The sequence below is a fragment of the Humulus lupulus genome, chromosome 9, assembly GCF_963169125.1.
Source record: "Humulus lupulus chromosome 9, drHumLupu1.1, whole genome shotgun sequence".
Taxonomy (NCBI): domain Eukaryota; kingdom Viridiplantae; phylum Streptophyta; class Magnoliopsida; order Rosales; family Cannabaceae; genus Humulus; species Humulus lupulus.
In genome coordinates this window covers 28,840,439-28,861,007 of record NC_084801.1, presented here as the reverse complement: position 1 = coordinate 28,861,007, position 20,569 = coordinate 28,840,439, and the positions used below count along the sequence as shown (strand labels likewise).

The 20,569-nt window shown below is 30.7% G+C and overlaps 1 long non-coding RNA gene across 2 annotated transcripts; it reads right to left on the bottom strand.

Moving 5' to 3' along the window:
• Positions 1–5,777: 5,777 nt before the first annotated feature.
• LOC133801191 (uncharacterized) lies at positions 5,778–10,500 on the bottom strand. 2 transcript variants are annotated; one of them, XR_009876775.1, is made up of 7 exons: positions 10,199–10,500; positions 10,026–10,131; positions 7,965–8,131; positions 7,497–7,604; positions 6,437–6,559; positions 6,176–6,250; positions 5,778–6,063 (listed from the first exon to the last, which is right to left on the bottom strand). It is a non-coding gene; the product is annotated as an uncharacterized LOC133801191 (long non-coding RNA). The 2 variants fall into 2 exon arrangements; XR_009876774.1 differs by having other exon boundaries at positions 10,026–10,499.
• Positions 10,501–20,569: the final 10,069 nt, after the last annotated feature.

Genomic DNA, 20,569 nt, shown 5'->3' with positions numbered 1-20,569 from the left:
GTAGAAAGTATCCTGCAAGGAAGCGTACCCCACTTTCTACTTCGGTTATTATGTAAAAACCGAAGTAGAATCCCCACTTTCTACTTCGGTTTTTACATAATAACCGAAGTAGAAAGCCTATTTTCACTTTGGTTTTTAACTACTTTTTATTTCGCTCTGAACTACTGCGGTTGCGAATTTATTTGAAAATCGAAGTAAATCCTGCTTAAAAACCGAAGTAAAAGCCATTTTTTCTTGTTGTGTAATTCTAAAATATCACTATTTTTCCCAAAATACGACACATACTCTAGTGAGTCCTAGTAATTCACAGAATTATTGAAATACCCCTTGGCTCACTCGGAATCGAGTATAAATCACATGTTGTGACTAAACCGCTATCTTTCTCAAAAGGACTGACTTCTGCCGAATATCTCAAATATATCCACATAATAATGTGGTCTCAATTATATAATCACAATTATACCCTCAACAGTTCAAAATTACAAATATATTCATTTAAATAAAAGCGGATCTATTTCACACATTGAATAGACTTAAACATGCTAACCAATCATATAATAATATAACATTTGCAATTCACATAATCACATAAATATTCAATTAATTCACATATAAACACATATTATTCATATATTGCCCTCCTGGATCCCTAATCAAGACACTAAGCATTATTAGGAATTTTGGGACGTTACACGTAGTTGAAAGGATTGGTTTATCTTGGTGTATAAAATTGGTTTGGTTTTGAACTTTTGTATGGGTGAGCTGGGTTTTTTTTTTCATAATAAATGTTATGGTTTATTCAGCTCTAAGATGATTGTGTTTATTAATGAATTATGTGGTTTATTTTTCGAATTTGTATTATTGTTAGAGTTAGTTGATCGGCATAATGATTTGGTTATTAGTATGGTTTATTTTTCGGGTTGTTGTTTTTTTGGGTTTTCTTAGGTATAGATAATTTTGCTATTTTTAATTTTGGAAATAAATAGTTTAGTTTAGTAGTTCAATTTTTTTTGACGTTATGGTTGATTTTTGAGGATTATGCTATTTTTTTTCTTCAGGTTTTTGGGTAATTGAGTTTTGGTAATTTTTTTTTCTTTACTTAATGCTTTGTCGTGGGCTATTTATTTATGGTCTAAAATATTTTAATTTAGTTTATTTTATTTATTTTTTTTACCTTTTTGAGTGTTTAATATGTTGTTTATTTGATTAATATATTTGTTATAAATGATTATGTTTATTTTAAATCGCTTGTTTTGGTTTAGTTTTTAAAAAATATTGGTGCTAGTTTATTTTAAACATTTATATCTATTTAAGCCAGATGTGTTATTAAACTAATTAGTTTATTTTTAAATGTTTATAATATATCGTAACTAATAACCAAGTTTGCTATTTTGGTTTATATCTTATTGTTGTGCTCTATTTTTAGTTTATTTTTTTGAGTTTCTTAATTTTTTAAATGAATTTATTTTGGTAAATATAAACAGGTTTGGGATTTATATTTCAAACCGGAGCATAGGCCTTGTGGGAAGATTTTGTACACATTAGATTATGATCCTAGAAAAGTGATCAAGGCAAATCTTTCCGATGAACAACTTGCTATGTTGAAGGAATCGGGTTGTACTATTTCATCCTAGTATTATTTTCAAATATTGTCTTTGTTACGGATTTTGTTATCCCAATTTGGTTCATTAGCAAGATCTTCATGTATACGAAACTGCAATAAATAATGCATGTATTGAACGATAGTATAAAAAAAATCTTAACCTTATATTTCAAAATAAACTTTATCTGGCTATTAGGTCTGGATGTACTCGCTATATGGTGATGTTGTTCAATTTCATTGATGATTGATTTCTCTTTAAAACATATTATTAAATGATGTTGCGTTTGATCCACATTCCTTTTGTGTAGTTCCCTAAAAATTACATCGAATCATCATCACATATCATCATTGGAGGTATAGCAGGACTTGGTTGAAACTGTATTTCAAGACATGTGAAATTTGGATGTAGTCTCAATTTCTTTGAAATCATATCATTCAGTTGTTGTAAGATATATTCACGTGCTATGAGTATGTCGGTCACCTGAAATTCCTTGTAGGTAAAACAATCTTCCCAAATACCATTGTAGTAAACATAAACAATGGTCATTGTTTGAATGTTATTGAATGAAAATAAACAAGCATTATTTAATAACTTATAATTGGCATTATAAATTTAATTTCCTAGCTCATTGAAAAATATAAAAATATAGACAAAATATAGATACTGTATATATGATTTATATATATAACGACATAAATTTTTTATTTTATTTTTCTGTCTCTTTCAAATTGATTTTAATATGTTTCTAATTATGTTATTCACTACAACAAAATTGACATTTAATGACTATCTATAATGACTTACACTAATGGTGTAAGTCATTAAAAATATTCAGTGATATTTAAAGTCTAGAGGTGTAAGTCATTAAAAGTTTTTGTTGATGACTAACTAGGTAAGTCATCAAAAGTGGTGGGAGACGTTTTACTTAAAAATATGATATAATTTTTTATTTTTTTTAAATATCAGAAATTATGCCGAATATAAATAAGGGAAGACTTTTAACGTCTCCCCTGAGAAGACATGCCACATCGGACATCTCTCAAGGGGAGACGTTAGAGGCTAGGCACGTCTTCCCAGGGGTGACGTTAAAGGCCTCCCCTACTATAGTGCTTAGCCCTTTTTCTTCTTCTTCCCCAAGAGCATACGCACGAAACAGAGAGGCAGAGAGGAGGCGTTTTCAGGTGATTTTTCAGGTTCTCTTTGACGATTTTGGCCAATTTTAGGCAATAAAATTCCATTTGATGTATGATTTTATCATTTATAAGTGTTATATAATAGTTAGGATAACTTTTATGCTTATTTTCTCTAAATATTAAGGGATTGATATTGAGATTTTAGGGTTTATGATAGTTGCGGTTTTAGGTGATTTTTGGCTCATCAAAGTGGATTTAAAGCATATTTGAGGTATGATTTCAAGATTAAACAATGTATTGTAGTTATAATGGTTGAAAAAATTATTTTTGTGCTTATTTTTTTATAGTTTTTGTGGGTTTTATTAGAAATATTAGTTTAAAGTATGAAAAATATTTTTTTTTATGTATATTTGAGATATTACATTGTTTAATTTTAACATGTTACCACATTATTTACTATTTATAAATTTTTATTTACTATTTATTCCGAAAATTATATATTTTTAATTAATTTTTAATGTTTGTTAAGTATATATATGTAAATATGTTTTGCTAAAATGTATTTAATAACTTTGTCTAAAATAAAAAAAAATTTACATACTAAATAATAATTCAAGTTAATATGTTTATAAAAAATTTTAATTTATATTATTATTTAATTAGAAAATTATATATATATTTGTAATCTTTATTAACATTTAAGTAGGTTATTTATATATAGTTATATTTTTTTTATTGATTTACTAATATTTTATTATTTAATTAATAACATAGTGCGCGCATTGCAAAAGTGAAGTAAATTTGCTAGTATGTACTATTAATTGCAAGAGGTAATTACATTATCTTATTTCTTGTTTTAGTATTATTAAACTTTTGTTAGAAGAGTTTGTATATCTTAAATATTCATCCATAGTGAAGTAGGTTCTGAGATTAAAATTGTGTGTTGCAGTGATAACAGAAGGTTGAGAATTGTGTGTTTTAGTGAAGTAGATTCTGGAAAATATGGTTATGTGCTGCAGAGCTATAAGGAAGAAACTTATTGTGTGTTGTTTGATTTGTTTGGCTTATTATTCACAGATGGTTAAATCACTATTATAGGGGAAATGCTGCTCGATTTTGTCTAGAATTATGTATTCTATTATTATATTTGTATTGTGTTGTACTTATTTGATTAGATTCACAGATGTTTAGGTTACTAATATAAGGCAAATGCTGGCCAATTTTTCATATGCTTATATAGTTTTATTGTTTAATTTTTCATATACATAGGAAAAGATATGGATAGACCTAGACGTTACTTGAAGAAATAGGTATGTATATATATAAATTTATAAAAAGTTTACGGTTTATTTATTATTAAAGTAGATATAATCAAATAATAATAATTAAATAATATATTGTACTTTATATTTTTTTGTAGCTGAACACTCCGCCATATACACCAGCACAAATTAATGAAATGCGACAACAGTGGGCGAACGAGATATGGTGCCGATAGTTCAAAGTCATCGTCCCAAAAAATAGGTTTTTATTGTTTATTTTTTCTATCTTACTATATGTCTAGCTAGCTACTGTAATATTTGTTAATTTTGTATGTTTAACAACAAATATTACAATTTTGTATATTTAGCTAGCAAAAACATATTACATACACATTTCAGTTTTATTAATGAAAATTCAAAATTTAAATTTGCATATAATTTAGATTTTTTAATTAATATATTTAATTCTATTTAAAAAAAAAATATATTTAATTCTATTAATTAATATACTGAAAATAATTATTTAATTTAAAAAAAAAATACAAAAACCAATGATGACTCGTTATATGAGTCATTGAATGTCTACAAAGTCTCCCCATGAGAGACGTCATAGGTACCTACAACGTCTCCCATGGACATCCAACGTCTCCCCTTGGGAGACGTCATAGGACCACTTTAGATGGCTCCTGCAATGTCTCCCCTAGGGGGAGACATTAAATGTTTACAATGTCTCCCCCATATAGCCATTAAATGCCTATTTTGTTGTAGTGTTTGTAAATATACTTTTATGTAGATATTTTTATATGCCTTATATTGAGTAGTTATAAACAAATTTAATACAGGTACTATATATATTATTTATAAATTGTAGCGCACCAATTTTTTTTATTTATTTAAATTTTGTGCTTTATTTTTATTTAATTATTAAGTGTTATGAATTATTTTATTTATTTGTATAAATTAATTGTTAGAATTGTTTGGTAGAATTTTTGTGAATTTAATTGTTAATTGTTTATTTATTTATTTTAATATGTGAATAATTAAATTTTGGTTGAATGCACCAATGTGCATGGTAGGTAGTGATACACCTTAGTTATTGAGTATATGCATGTGCATGGTTTCATGGTGTATTTGAATGAAATTTTCTACACACTTTATTTTTTTTCCTTTTATTAAATTTATTTAGTCAATATAATTAAAAATAAATAAAAGAAAAGGTAACAAGGACCAGAGTGGATGACAAGTGGGAAAAGAAGGGAAAGTGAGTTGTCTCATTTATTTATTATTTTCTTTCAATCAAATAAATCAAAATAAAAGAAAATAGACACAATTAGGAAACTTACAAATTTTTCCCTTAGGCTGTTTTGGCTAGGTTAGAATAAAGAGGGAAGGAAAAAGGGAAGATACACTACTACAAAAATGGGATTTCCCGACAGTTTTTAGCTGTCGCTATTGAGACAACGACAGTCAACTAACTGTCATATTTGCCTATGCCAACGTAGGAGTAGATACACCGACAGTTATTAAGTGTCACCGTTGCTGGCAACGCTAACAGTTATTAAGTGTCGTCGTTGCTAGCTACGCCGACAGTTATTAGGTGTCGCCGTTGCTGGCTAAGCAGACAGTTATTAGGTGTCATCGTTGCTGGCTACGCCGACAGTCATTAAGTGTCATCATTGCTGGCAACACCGACAGTTATTAGGTGTCGCCATTGTTTACAAAAAAATTATTTATTTTTATTTTAAATTAAAAATTATAATTTAAATAAAACATTTACATACAAATCTAAAAAATTATAAATTAAAATAACAAGACTTATACAAAGTATTTACAAATCTAATAATACAAATTTTGGACAAATATAACCCTACTACTTGACTCAAAAATCATAGTCTTGTCTATAAACATAATCGTCTTGACTTTAAAACTATATAACTAGATTTACAAAGTAAATAATTAATAACTCAAAAAAGAATCATTTACTCAAATAAAAAATACAGGTTCAATCTCCTAGATTGAGACCCTATTACACCTTTCCCTAGCAGTTGATTCGTCCCAACCAACCTAATCAAGTATACAAAAAAATGACGTTAGTATTCTAAAATAACAATAAGAAAAATACTAATAATATCAAATGAAGAGAGGACAAAAGAAACAAGTTGCCCCATAAGCTAACCCGCAAATTACGCCATTGTGAATTCTTCCATCTAGCGGGTCAAGATCACTAATATCCGTGATTGTACCTATATACCTGTCAAAGGAATTCATTTTGCTTTCAGCCCAAAATTATCCTTATTCATCAGTATTACAGAAAATATTCTTGAATTTTAGAAGGCAATATGTTAATTTAGATCCAAAAAAATCTAAACATAAACCAATGTCAGATTCTTTTGTCCGACTATTATCAGAACATGAATAAAGATTCAAGTATAGCTACCTTCTTGTTCCAGACTCTTCGGCTTCAAACATCATATGAAAATGCATGCCAAGAGATATTTGGTTTCAACACACTGTCTTGTAGTGCTTGGCTAAAGGAATAACAAATTTTTATGGACTAGCCCTGTACATGCAAAGAAAAATTACACAATTCACTTTGCAACCTAATTATAATGCCCTCTCAAACTGATCAAAATGTAATAAGATATTGAAATTTGCAATCATGAAAAATTAAGAAGAAAAAAAATGTAGAATCCCAACCTAGGATTGTAGAACACAGTGAAGGAACAAAACTAAATACATGCAGTAATACACACTAAATATAAGAAACACCAGCATTGAATCCAATCCTTGTTTGAGTAGAAATTCTTAAATTATTTCAGGAAATCATAAATCTTAATTCATGCAAACATCTAATGTCCATACATATATTTTGCAAACAACTCTGACAAGATATATTAATTTGTATGTGAGTTCTATTTTGTGTGGTTAAAGTTTAATAAAACATAGCTTTCCTAAATCCCAATTTTTTCCATCTAAAAAACATAGTTAAACAACACTAGTTTCAATTCTTTGGAAACCACAAGCAATTTAAACAATCGACACTAACTGATATAATAAAAAACTTTATCAGATCATAACTATATCTACTAATTAAATTTATTAATGAACACTAATATATGTATCTATATGTGTACATAGTTACAACAATAGCAGCAGGAACAAAAGGAAGGCATTTCTTGAATGTATATTGACTATGAAGACGCCAAATCCTAAGTAAATTATCAAGTCAGTTGTGATAAAATTATACACCATAAAATTATATAGATCTTTTTCCTTCAAGCCTCAGTATTGCAATTATTAGGAGCCTGACTTTCATTTCACTTGTAAATATGCTTGGTCATTCAATACCAGCCCCATCATGCTTTGATCGAGTAATAGTACTTATCCATGGAGATTGAGTAAAGTAACACAAGTGGAGAACATCAAGACACATTACTAACACACATTTAATTTACTATATAAAAAGTAGAAACAAGAACTAATCCAAGATGGCTGACCTGCAAGAGTATCATGTCTATATTTGAGATACTTGGACTTTTTAGTACACACAATAGACTTTGAGCCTCCTTTTCAGTACTTTTGTTTGCATTTTTATTTTGTAATGCCTACAAAATTAAAAATAATGAAAATTGTCAACTAAAACATATGTGTAAATATAGATATCATTTGGTATAAGTCATTTAAAGCTACACTTAAGACCAAAGGTGCAAACACATAATATAGTAGAAAGGGATTTTTTATATTTTTTCTGCTTATACAATTTATCATCATTCCAACATAAAAAAAAGAATAAAAAATAGATTTCATCAAACAGAATAAAAGACAATTAGAAAAACTAAATCATTAAACCATAAAAAAAGTATGATAATTGACTCACAAACACATATAATATCATAAGACAATATATATGATATAAATATATATATATATATTTATATTTAAAACTATGATCATAAAAGACTTACCCACTAACGGATCTTAAGTCTGAACAACTCGTGACAAAGGAGATGCCAAGAGAAAATAAAAGCAATCAACTGTTATGAAAGCAAACCCACAACCTTGACTGCATTGAAATTGAGGAGTCCATCTAGAAAGAAGATAGCAATACCACGTACAAGGCCTTAAACCTTGACTGCATTGAAATTGAGTATTAATTTTTGAGTAACAAGAATCACTCTTCTTCGTGTCCATACAAAAAATTCTGGTTTCAAATATTGATGAAATACATCTATGCATTCATCTTCAATCTTGGCCAAAAAAATACAAATAAAAGGAACAAAGGCATTCAAATAAGCTTTCCATAAGCAACATGACTTGAATTTAAAACACAAAATAAATCAAAAAGAAAACACCTCTAAATCATTAATAAAAATTTGTATATAGTCAATGGAATCCAATAATACATATGAATATATATATATATATATATATACTCAATGGGACATGAAAGATTATAGCAAATAACAACACTAATCCATTGGCTCTTCTCAAGTAAAGATTATACTATATCACCACTAGCATGATAGGTTGGTTAAAATATACACACACAAAAAATAGCATATTTATTGTCCCAATCTTAAAAACCAAAACAAAACAAACAAATAGAAAGCAAAAAATAACATGTCAGCCTCAAGTAGTTTGCATATTTATTGTCGAAATCTCATAACTATCAGCCTCAAGTAGTTTCATAATCAGTCAAAATATAGAAACTGTACACTCCTAAGAGGGCAATTCTTCGGCGTGTATGGGAGGAAATCTACGATCCCTCAAAGCACTACAAAATATCACACCCCAAGAACAACCAAAAATATAAGCTCTCATTTGTTAAAATAGAGGGTAATTATTTTTATTTGAAATGAACAAAAACAACTAAGTATATATTAAAAACACCATGAAAGATAACATCATAAGCATAACAGGTCTGAATTTTTTATATATATATTATAAATATATATTCTTTTGTGACACAGGGCAGTCCATGCCAAGAAAGGAAATGGTTACAATCAATTGAAGTGAGTTAAGTGACATAGCAAAGGCAATCAAAATGCACTTTTTCATTTGTCAGAATTTTTTTCTTCTTCTTTTTTATTTCATGTTCATATTCTAAGGACAAAATTGTGTACAGAAACATCATAAAGATTATCAATTTGAGAACGAGATCACAAGCTAGCAGCTCTAAAGTTATCCATTACATAACTTTGAGACTCTATATTGTCGATCGCTGCATATAGGTTTAAATGGTTCAATAATTTAGAATCCGTTATAAAATGAAAAAATCATTAAAGATATATGCATAACATGAAGTCCCTCATTCAAAAACTCTCAGAAGCACCATAGAAAAAATATGTGCAGAACTTTCCGTGAGAATCTAGTCTCTAAGTGCATCTTCTCATTAAATTAGAGTATGGAAATATAATTTTGTTTAAGCAATGATGACGATTAGCTCTTTTGTTTTGTTTATTCTTGGGGAGAATGGGGGTTAGCATTGTCAGCTTACAACCATGTTCCAAGTCAGAAAAATACAAACTAAGAATTATGCAGAGGTGCTTGTTGGAAATAATTTTAGTAGCACATAAGGATTAGAAAATTCGATCATAAACAGATTAAAAGTATTAAGTAAAAAGGAACACAAAAAATACCATAAAACTGTAATGTCATCATCAAGAGCCTGAAGTAATATAATAGATATATCAACAGGCAATAAAATAACATTCCCAGCAAACAAATAAGACTAGAAATATCTTAAAAGAACATATCAAAGAAGGTAATATCAGGAACAGAAAGTGAACAAAAGTTCAAAAGATAGCATCAGAGCCACCCAACCCAATTTCAATCATATATAATTCCTTGATTAAAGCAATATGTTTCAAAAATAACAATGGTATCAAGGATAAAATATATATATATACTTAGTTGTTTTTGTTCATTTCAAATAATTTTGGACTACCCTGTGTCACAAAAGAATATATATATTTATATATATAATACTAATAATAAAAACTAAATATATATATATATATCTATACCGTAGATGGAGAGGAAGATCGGAAGAACCGTCTACGATGGAGCTTGGAAGAACGTCTCCGATGAAGCTTCGAAGAACCGGAACCGTCAATCTCAACACTTGATAGTCTTCTTGTAGACAAAATCTCAAATTAAGTTAAGAATATTAATAATAAAATAAACTATATATATATACCGTAGAATGCCGAGAGGAAGATCGGAGGAGAGCTTGGAGACGCCGTCTATGATGGAGCTTGAAGGAGCTTGGAGGGGCCGTCTGTGTTTGGGGTTTCGAAGATTGGGGTTTGGGTTTTAGTCTGCAAGACGTTTGGGGTTGAGTCGTTTGGGGTTTGGGGATTGAGGTCTGAGAGGAGAGAGACTTACAGAGGGAGTCGTTTGGGGTTTCGGAAGAGACTTACAGAGAGGTTTTGGGTATGGGTCTGAGAGGAGAGAGAGTTACAGAGGGAAAATAAAATTGGGTTTGGGTTTTTTTATTTGGTTTGGCGCTAAATAAAAGAGATATACCTGCATGTCTCTCAAAGTACCTCTAGCGACAAATTTTTAATGTCGTCGCTAGAGGTGTAGTCGCTAAAGCCTATTACTCTTGTAGTTAAAGAATAAAATAGTTTATAATATAGTTAATTTTGTAAATATGTTGAGGAATAATAAATTTAAATTTTGATATAGAAATTATTTTAAATACAAAAGTTAATAATATGAAAAATTTAGAAACAAAAAAAATACAGTTTTAAAAGTTTTTAATAAATACATAATTTTTATAAATATACATGTTCACATAATTTAGTTTATTTTTAAAATTAAACTATTCATTAATTTTTTTACAAGTCGGCTCACTTCCTACCGGTGCGCATGACTTATTCTATGGATCAGTTCGCCGAGTTATACATGAATGAGATAGTACGGCTACATGGGACACCGTACTCTATTGTGTGCGATCGGGATGCTCGGTTTACATCATCATTCTGGGAGAGTTTGCAGAGAGCCATGGGAACTCGGTTGAAGTTCAGTACAACTTATCACCCAGAAACGGATGGTCAGACCGAGAGAACAAATCAGATCTTAGAGGATATGCTCAGAGCGTGTGCCATTGATTTTCAGGGATCCTGGAGTAGATACTTACCACTGATTGAGTTTTCGTACAACAACAGCTACCAATCTACCATCGGGGTGGCACCGTATGAAATGTTGTATGGAAGAAAGTGTAGGTCTCCACTTCACTAGAATCCACTGGGAGAGAGAAAATTTCTTGGACCCGATGCAGTGCAACACACCAATGAGGCTATTCAGAAAATTAGGGCTAGAATGGTCACAGCTCAGAGCAGATAGAAGTCTTATGCAGACCTAAAGCGCAAGCATGTTGAGTTTGAAGTTGGTGATCATGTATTTCTGCGCGTGACTCCAAGGAAAGGAATCTCAGTGAAGAGGTTTGGCAAAAAGGGAAAGCTTAGTCCCAGATACGTCGGACCTTTTGAGATTTTGGATAGAGTGGGCAATGTGGCTTACAGGGTAGCTTTACCACCATCATTGTCCGGGGTACACAATGTATTTCATGTGTCACAACTTTGAAAATATGTATCCGACCCATCGCATGTGCTGAGCTACGAGACCTTGAGTTTGCAGGAGGATTTTTTATTCGATGAGCGTCCAGTGAAAATACTCGATCGAAAGGACAAGGTCCTAAGGAATAAGACTATTTCCTTAGTGAAAGTGATGTGGAGGAACAGTGTTGTTGAGGAAGCAACTTGGGAACTCGAATAAGATATGCTACAGCAGTATCCAGAATTGTTTCAGTGAAATTTCGGGACGAAATTTTTTTTTGGGGGGGATAATTTGTAATATCCGTTTTCCCGGAAGGAAAATTTCATAATTTTTTTCCACTATGTGCATTCTTGTCATTTTTTTTCCTTTGATGGAATATTGGATATGCATGATTTCCAATGGTGATAAAATTCATGGTTTCTTATGTTTAAATATATCGGAAATGATTGTAAAATCCCGGCATGTGCATAATGCCAAATAAATAATTAATGACTCGGGTTAAAGTTATTATTTATTTTATGAATATTATTATTATTATGAGTATAATAATAATAATAATAATAATAATAATAATATGGTATGAGTTATTTTTTTTATTTTTTTGAGCTATTATATTACTATTATTTAAATGGATTAAATAATAGTTGTTATACCCAAAAATTGGAGAATGCATCCTAGGAGGCTAAGGAGAATGCATTCTAGGAGAGCTAAAGGGATGTGGTCCTAGGAGACCCCAAGGGAGTGATCCTAGGAGAACCCAAGGATGAGGTCCGAGGAGAACTCAAGAAAGTCATCTTAGGAGACCCCAAGGAGGATGTGGTCCTAAGAGACCCCAAGGGTGTGTAGGAGGCAAGCCTCCCAAGGTTTCCTAAGTGTTGGCTCGAACGTGTCCAAGGTAAGTAGCTAAGGAGGAGGAGTCTCATGCAAGAGAATGGAGACTTAGATTTTGATAAGGAGAGCCTATACAATGTTCGATCGGACATGTTTGGGAGATGCTAAAGGTGGTTGCCTCAATGTTGTCCAAGGTGAGGTGCCAAGGAGGTTGCCTCAATGTTGTCCAAGGTGAGGTGCCAAGGAGGTTTCCTCGGACCACCTTGGTCCGAGGAGAAGCCAAGGAGATTGGTTCAAGGAGGAACATGGCATGCTAGAGGAGAGTGCCATGTTAGAGGAGAGAAGTGCATGTCCTACCACCATGCACGTTCAACCCACGAAAACATGTCCTACCACCATGCACGTTCGACCAACACTTGCATGAGTGGTCAATAGGAGGTGGATCAACTAGCTAGAGGAGACTAAGTCAAGATTCCCAGAGACAGCTTCAACAACATACGCGGGAATCTCTCATTCTTCCCACAAATGGGGGGTTTGTTAGATTTCGAATTTTGAATATTTCTTTGTAATATAAATATAAGATGAATAATAAAATATCCCTATCGTAAGGGGATATCAGTTGAGGATCTCAGGCCTATAAATAGAGAGCTTATGGGATGAGAGAGGGGCTTCTTCGACTTCTTCTTTCTAGAGAGAGAAAATTTGGACTGTATATTCTAGAGAGAGAAAATTGGGTCTGAGTATTCTAGAGAGAGAATTCTTGTATTTTTGCCATCAGTACTGAAGAAACTCAGTTGACTTAGTCCATCTGATCTTGAGTACAGATATATAAATCATAACTCTAAGTGGATTATGCTATTACCGACAATCGGGGCTGAACCACTATAAAAATCTCTTGTGTGTTATTTACTTTTCTTGTTTAAACCGTCTGTGTCGTTTTTATTTCTCTTGAAGGCTTGTCGTATTTGACGTTCTCACGTCGTTGGCTAAAAGCGCAGTCAACAATAGTAATTATAAACAATTATGAAATGACTATAATGTCCTCATTTTTAGGATTTGTTGATGGATATTTTTGAGGACATTTTATGATAAACAATATCTCAAATATCTGATTAAAAATTCATGATATAACAAGATATTAGTTATTTTAGTTGTTTAAATTTTTTTTAAATAAATGAAAAATCTCTAGTTTTGTGGGAATTAGAGGAAGAATCGTTCTACTATTAACAAGTTCTGTTTTACTCATTCATTTATTGTTTTTTTTACAATACCTAGAGAGAGAAAGTATAATTTCGGGTTTGGGAAGCTTAGGGAAAATCTGGGTTGTTTTGATCATTTTAGATACATTATTTATGATCTAAGGAAGGTTTTTGATGTGGTAAAAGGACCTAAAAGTGTTGTTTTCGAAATCCACAATTTTTCACCATTAAAGTTAGGGTTTTTGCATAATTTCGGATTTGAGAGTGTTTAGATGAATTATGGGTGTATGGAGGTGTGTATACAAGCTTAGGGGACTCCAAGGATTGATTTGGACGTGAAGAATCAGAGTTTAAAGGCTTAGAACGCAAAGTGCATTTTTTTGCTCCATTTTTTGCGGTACACCGGACTTGGAGAAGAAGACTTCGGAACAAGGGGTTACAGACATCTTTTTGGGACGGGGTCTATTTTTTTGAAGTTCTGGACACAAGGGGATCATTTTCCAAGCAAGAGAAGGGTTGGAATGCAACAAAACTCAGCCCTAGAGTCGCCGTCACCGGAGAAGAAGACAAAACCGACGATATTTCCGGCGAACCCGATCTGGGCATTTCCGTTTTTTTTTTTTTTTTAAATTTTCTTGTTTTATATTCTACATGATAATTTAGAGTGTTTGGTCAAGTTTGGTATTTTTTTGATAAATCCTTGATTTATTATGAATTATTTAAATTTTATTAGGAAATAATTATGAAAAATACTTAAATTGTTCAGAAAATTCTTAGATAATTTTTATATGATCGGTGATTGATACCAAACTGTTCTGTATGTTTTGATTGAAGATTTAAACGTTTTTTGAAATTTTCATGAATTTATTTGGTTATTTCTTAAATAATTATAGAAAATACTTAGGCTAATATAAATGACTCAGAATAATTATAGTAAGCATATTTAAGGGTTAGAAGCTATTCTGTGAAATTTGGAATAATTATTTACTGTTTTATTATTTATCTTGAATTATTTGAATTAAAATGGGTTATCTACGTAGATAAATTATAGAAAATAACTTGGTGTTGCTAAAATTATTGTTTACTGTTTGGACACTGTTCTTATAAAGTTAAAATGGTATTTTAGTGTCTGGTACTGATTTAGAACTATGTTAGGTCGATTTGTTATTTTTGGTTAATTATTTGGTATTTTATGCATGAAAAAAAGGGGGTAATTTATGCATAAATAATTACAATAATTTGTATAAGTTTCTAAGTTGTTTAATCATGTTTCATAATCTGTATAAATGGTTAGGAAGCATGTTAGTTTCTGGTTTGGGTAATTTTATTGAGTATCCAATTATTTTGGGAATTATGTGTAATTAAAATGATAATTATTGAAAATAAATAATTATAAGGAAATAATTAGTTCAATCTGACTTTACAGGCGTAAAAAATAAACTTAGAAACCGATTTAGTAAGTTGTGGTCATTTATTTGATTATTTGATTATGATATATTTGTTCTGTGCATAAAGATGATAAGAAATGTGATGATTAGTATTATAGGTTGTAATTTTGTGGTGAAACCTTGATGTGGTTCATAATTGTGTTTTGAGTGTGTCATTGTATTGTTGGGTGTTTAGGATCTAGTTCTCAACAAGGACATTCAGCGAGGAGTTCGAGGTAGAACAAAGGAATATTTTTGCAATTGAGGTAAGAAGAGTGGACATCTGTGCACTGGGTGTATGTTTAAGCATACAACCTTGTTCCTTGGTTTGTATTTATTTTATGTTATGTATTGTGGTTAATTACTGTATACACTTAGTATTGTTAGCATGAGAATAGTGCTAGGGTTTTCGTTGCTTGTGTGAGCATAACACTTGCAGGTACACTAAGAGCTTATCATTGGTGAGTACAACTTGTGGTAAGTGAGTGCCCCGTTGGATGCCAAGTGTGAGAATAACACGAGGCAGGGCATATTACATTTCATGTCTGATTAACATGAATGTATGGTTGATTATCGTATGTGAGCATAATGTGCGGTATGAGACCTTGTTTTTTATGTGTGTGAGTATAACATGCATTGTATCAGTATTATATGAATTATTATTGCTTAAGGTTTTGATTAAGCTATGTTGTATTATCTGGTTAAAGGGGGGTTATGTCCTACATAGCTCTTCTTACTGGGCGTTAGCTCACGGGTACTCTGTGTGCAGGTAAAGGTAAAGCAACACAGTGAGTGAAGCGGGCTCGAGGCGTGGATATTACATGTTAGTGGAGGGTTCACAACGTTTTAATGTTTTAAAGACTTACGGAATTTTATCACTTTTGGAATATGTTTTTTTTCATTTGTTGGATTAAGTTTTAAGACTTGAAAATGTTTTATTTTGAAGAAATAGTGAGATCTCATGCCTTGTTTATTTCAATAAAATAGTATTTTAAATGGTTATTTAATTTATTGATTTAAATGGACTTTCATAAGTGACGTCTCGGGAAATCGAGGCGTTACAACGACAGTCAACAGAGTTGACTGTCGTGCTAGGGTGTCAGGAAAGCCCAGTTTTGTAGTAGTGAGAATATTATGCTCATTGGAACCATCGGCTAGGAGAAGAAGGAGAGAGAGAGTTTGCGTGAAAGCTAGAGAGAGAAAGAGAGAGGAAAGGAAGAAGAGAGGAGAAAGAAAGGTAGGTTTTTCCAAAAGACCCCTAAGTATGTGTTCATGTTTTTGTTTTATTTTCTTTAGTCTTGAATTCCCTTCCTCTTGAAAGAATCTAAGAGAATATTGGTGGTTTTTCTTTTCTTGATGTTCGAAAACTTAGGGAAGTATTTCAAGTATTTAAAGGAACCTCTATTCTTGATTTGGTTCTTATATTTCTAACTTTTTGATATATTTATATATTCATGGTATGTGAGTTTTGGAATGATTGTTGATGTTATGTTGCCTAAGGTTTTTCCTATAATTTGATGCTATGTATGTTTTGGCTTAAATGTTCTATGTGTAAGCATGCTAGGGATTAGTCTATTTTGGCTTGTGGAATTTCGGCCTAGGGGTGGTTAATAAAGCTTGTTAATTCACCTTTATGTGTTCATATCAATGTACTCTTAGAAGAATGATATGTTTGTAAGATCTTAAATAAAATATTTTAAAAAATGTTAATAGATGCATGCTAGGGTTTCAGTGTTGTCTTGACCTATTTTATGCCAATGTAATTCCCCCCAATATTTTGTAATCATGCAAAAAGGAAACATGAAATCTAGATGATGAGGTTTCGACCATAGGTGTGATGTATGATGAGATTGTTTTATTTTTTTGCCATCCATGCATATTAAGAACATGCTAGCTTAATTGGTTAAATTAAAGATTTGTCTTAAATCCTTGATAAATTGATGTATTGGTGGAACATGAATATTCATAATTGAGTTTTGAAAAGCATGAGTTTGAAATGAAACATTATGATGAGTATGTTTGTTGATTTTGTGTTAAGTGATGAGAAATATGATGAAATAAATTATTTTGCATGCTTAAATGATTTTGCAAGTGCTATAATGTTTTTAAGAAATTAAAGGGAATTTTAATATACATTAAAATGATATTTTTACTCAAATAAATACCTACAGTTTTTTTTATATTTTATAAGGAAAATATGAGTTTTAAATTTTACGATGGTGATTTTTAAGGGTTTAAATTGTTTTTGGAAGATTTGGTAAAAATATGAAAAGTCTTTTAAATGAAAGAAAGTTTATGTGTTGGTTGAAATAATATAACACCTAAACTATGTAAATATTAAAAATGATATTTTTTAAATGTAACCATGAGTGTTCATTTTAATGGATATGATTTTCTTTATTTTTAATTAAGAAATTTTTTGAGATTAATTTACTTGTGATTTTGAAATAAATTAAATGGTAGCTAAAAGTTTAGTTTAATAATTTAAAAATAATTATTTGATTGTCACATATGAATTTATTCTACTTAAAATTTAGTCTTAAAATAATACAAGCAAAATATAGTTTTCTCACACCTAAAAAAATTATATTTTCTCACATCAATTTTGTTACTTCATTAATTTAAATAAGATTGTTATTTTCTAAGGAAACGTGATAATTATAAGTATTTTAAATAAATTTAAGCCTTTATTATTTCAATGTAATTTTAAAATAATAACTGGATTTATTATACTTTTAAATGGCTAAATAAATTTATTTTTATGAAATAAAATAATTTTTTAAGAGGTTTAATCAACTTAGTGATTTTAATCAGATAAATAATAGTAAGAAAGTATGTTGCCAAATCCTTATTTTGAAAATGATAGAAATAAGCACGTAGAAATTATCATTTTAACGTCACTTTTTAACAACGTTCCCACGTATGAATGTTGCATGCAAATGCACTTTACGTTAAAAAAATATGTCTAATATTCAACCATATGATTTTTACTTAAAAACCATGCCTATAAAATAGGTATAAGTTGCATTATTATGTTGGTGATTTTATGTATAAATATGCAGGTTTGGAAAATATGTGTAGTTTTCACCATGTGTGCATTGCCCATGCACACATGGGGTATATGATTTGGGCACAAGAAAGTCCTATGTGATGCTAAAGAATGATATTTGATTATTGTTATAGGCTCGTTGTGAAGTTCGTCAATTTTTGCTTTGCTCGGACCTGAGGTAAGGAAGTTAGATAGAATTCAATTTGTTTATGCTTTGTATGAATATAAATGATATATATGATTATGTGCCATGTATTAAATGCTATATCCGATATGATATGATGATTGTAGAAATTAATGTAGTTTTCCTTGGATTTGAGATGACCGGATTGCATGTATTTCTGTATGTTGTATGATATGTAATGGTTGTTAGCATGTTGAACGCGACACAACAAAGAGGTTACTAAGGATATGAAGACGTAACCCGAGTTACTAAGGATGTGAAGAAGTAACTCATAGGGCGGACGTGCCGAGGTTATTCAAGGACCAGAGTTTCTCGTTACCTCAAGATGTGAGATGGACAAGATAGGGGGCCATGTTCACAAAGATATGATGATGATGCTTATGATGATAATGTTCATGATGATTATGTATATGATGATGATGCTTATGATGATAATGTATATGATGATTTTGTTTATGATGATGATGGTTATGATAATTATGTTTATGATGTATAATGATGTATGAATGTGAATATGTTTTGTTGTATTTACTTGTGTGTTTGCAAAACGCCCTAATCTAGTACTTTATAAAACATCTGCATACTTATGAATTTATAAGAGAAAAGTCACTTATTATAAAAATCTCAGTGGGGTCCTGCTAAAACATGCAAGTTGGGCCCAATAGTGTAAAAGAAAAAAATAGTAGTTTTCATGCAATATTCTTAAAAACAACCAAAGTTCAAGTCCCATTGATAAGTTTAGATAGTCCAATTTAACATAACATTATTTTTAGAAAATGGCGTTTAAACAGATCGTTTCTCGTCCATAGGATGCCCCCACGCCATACACCCCATGGCGATAGAACTCCCCACATCACCACGTGTGCCATAGAGAAACCTATTTGCTACCTGGAAGGGAATGTAAGGGGGTGAGCTAGAAGCCCAGTAAGGAAGAACAAACAGTGGACAAGTAAATCACAACAAATCATCATCACATTCATACATCATCACACATCATAGCATCATTATCGTAATAACATCTGTATCGTAAACATAAACATAATCATCACAACATTTGCACCATATGCAAAGTCATCCTCATTATAACATCATAACATAAACATCACATCTTTGTGAACATGGCCCGCTAACTTCTCCATGTCACCTCTTGAGGTAAACAAGATCTTTTGTCCTTGAATAACCTCGGCGCGTTCGCCTTTGGAGTTACGTCTTCATATCCTTAGTAACTCGGGTTACGTCTTCAAATCCTTAGCAACCCCTTTCATCACGCTACCATCCATTCATATCATACATCATTCAAAATGACATACAATCCAGTCACGTCATCATAATAAAGCATTTCATAATTCATAGCGCAAAGTATCATCAATCATAACATTCCCATTCATACAAACGATCTTACCATTCACAACTTAAATAAACAAAAATTATATTTAACTTCCTTATCTCAGGTCCAAGCAAAGAAAAATGACAACTTCACAACGAGCCTATACCATAACCAAAATAACATCCCTTAGCATCACATAAACTCCATTTTGCTCACTCTTATAACACATGTGTGCATGGGCCATGCACACATGGTCAAAACTACTCACAACATCTAAACACGATATATTTACACATAAGGTCATAAAAGAATAATGCAAATTCTACCTATATTACATGCATGGTCTCTCTGTAAAAACTACATGGTTGCATAATAAGCATATTTTTTAACGTAAAAGTGAAATTGCATGCGATATGCATACATGGGAATGTTGTTAAAAATTGGCGTTAAAAACGAAAATTCCTACGCGCTTACTTCAATCGTCTTGAAAATAATGAAATTGTAATATGCTTTGATTACCAGTGTTTGACATTTTAAAATTACTTGGTTGATTAAATCTCTCAAGACATTATTCTATTTCATAAAATAATTTATTTAATCATTTAAAATAGGGTATATTTAAAAAAATATACTTTTTTTTAGTGTTTTTTGACTTTTTTACAGTCCCTTATATTTTTTTTTCAAAAATACTATCTTAAGTTTTCAGAAAATACATTTTTAAACTTTTATATTTACAAAAATACGGTGTCAATGAAACAACTAAGAAACAACAATAAGAGAACAACGAAACATTAATCCTATTTTTTTAAATTAAAATATATCTACAAACAACTAAACAACAAATAGACAACACCACAATAACAAACAACTATAAATAAACTTAAACAACTAAAGACCAACATGAAAACAACTATACATAAAATCTAAACAGCACAAAAACAACAATAAGACAACAACTAAACATTAACTCACTGCATACTACACACATTT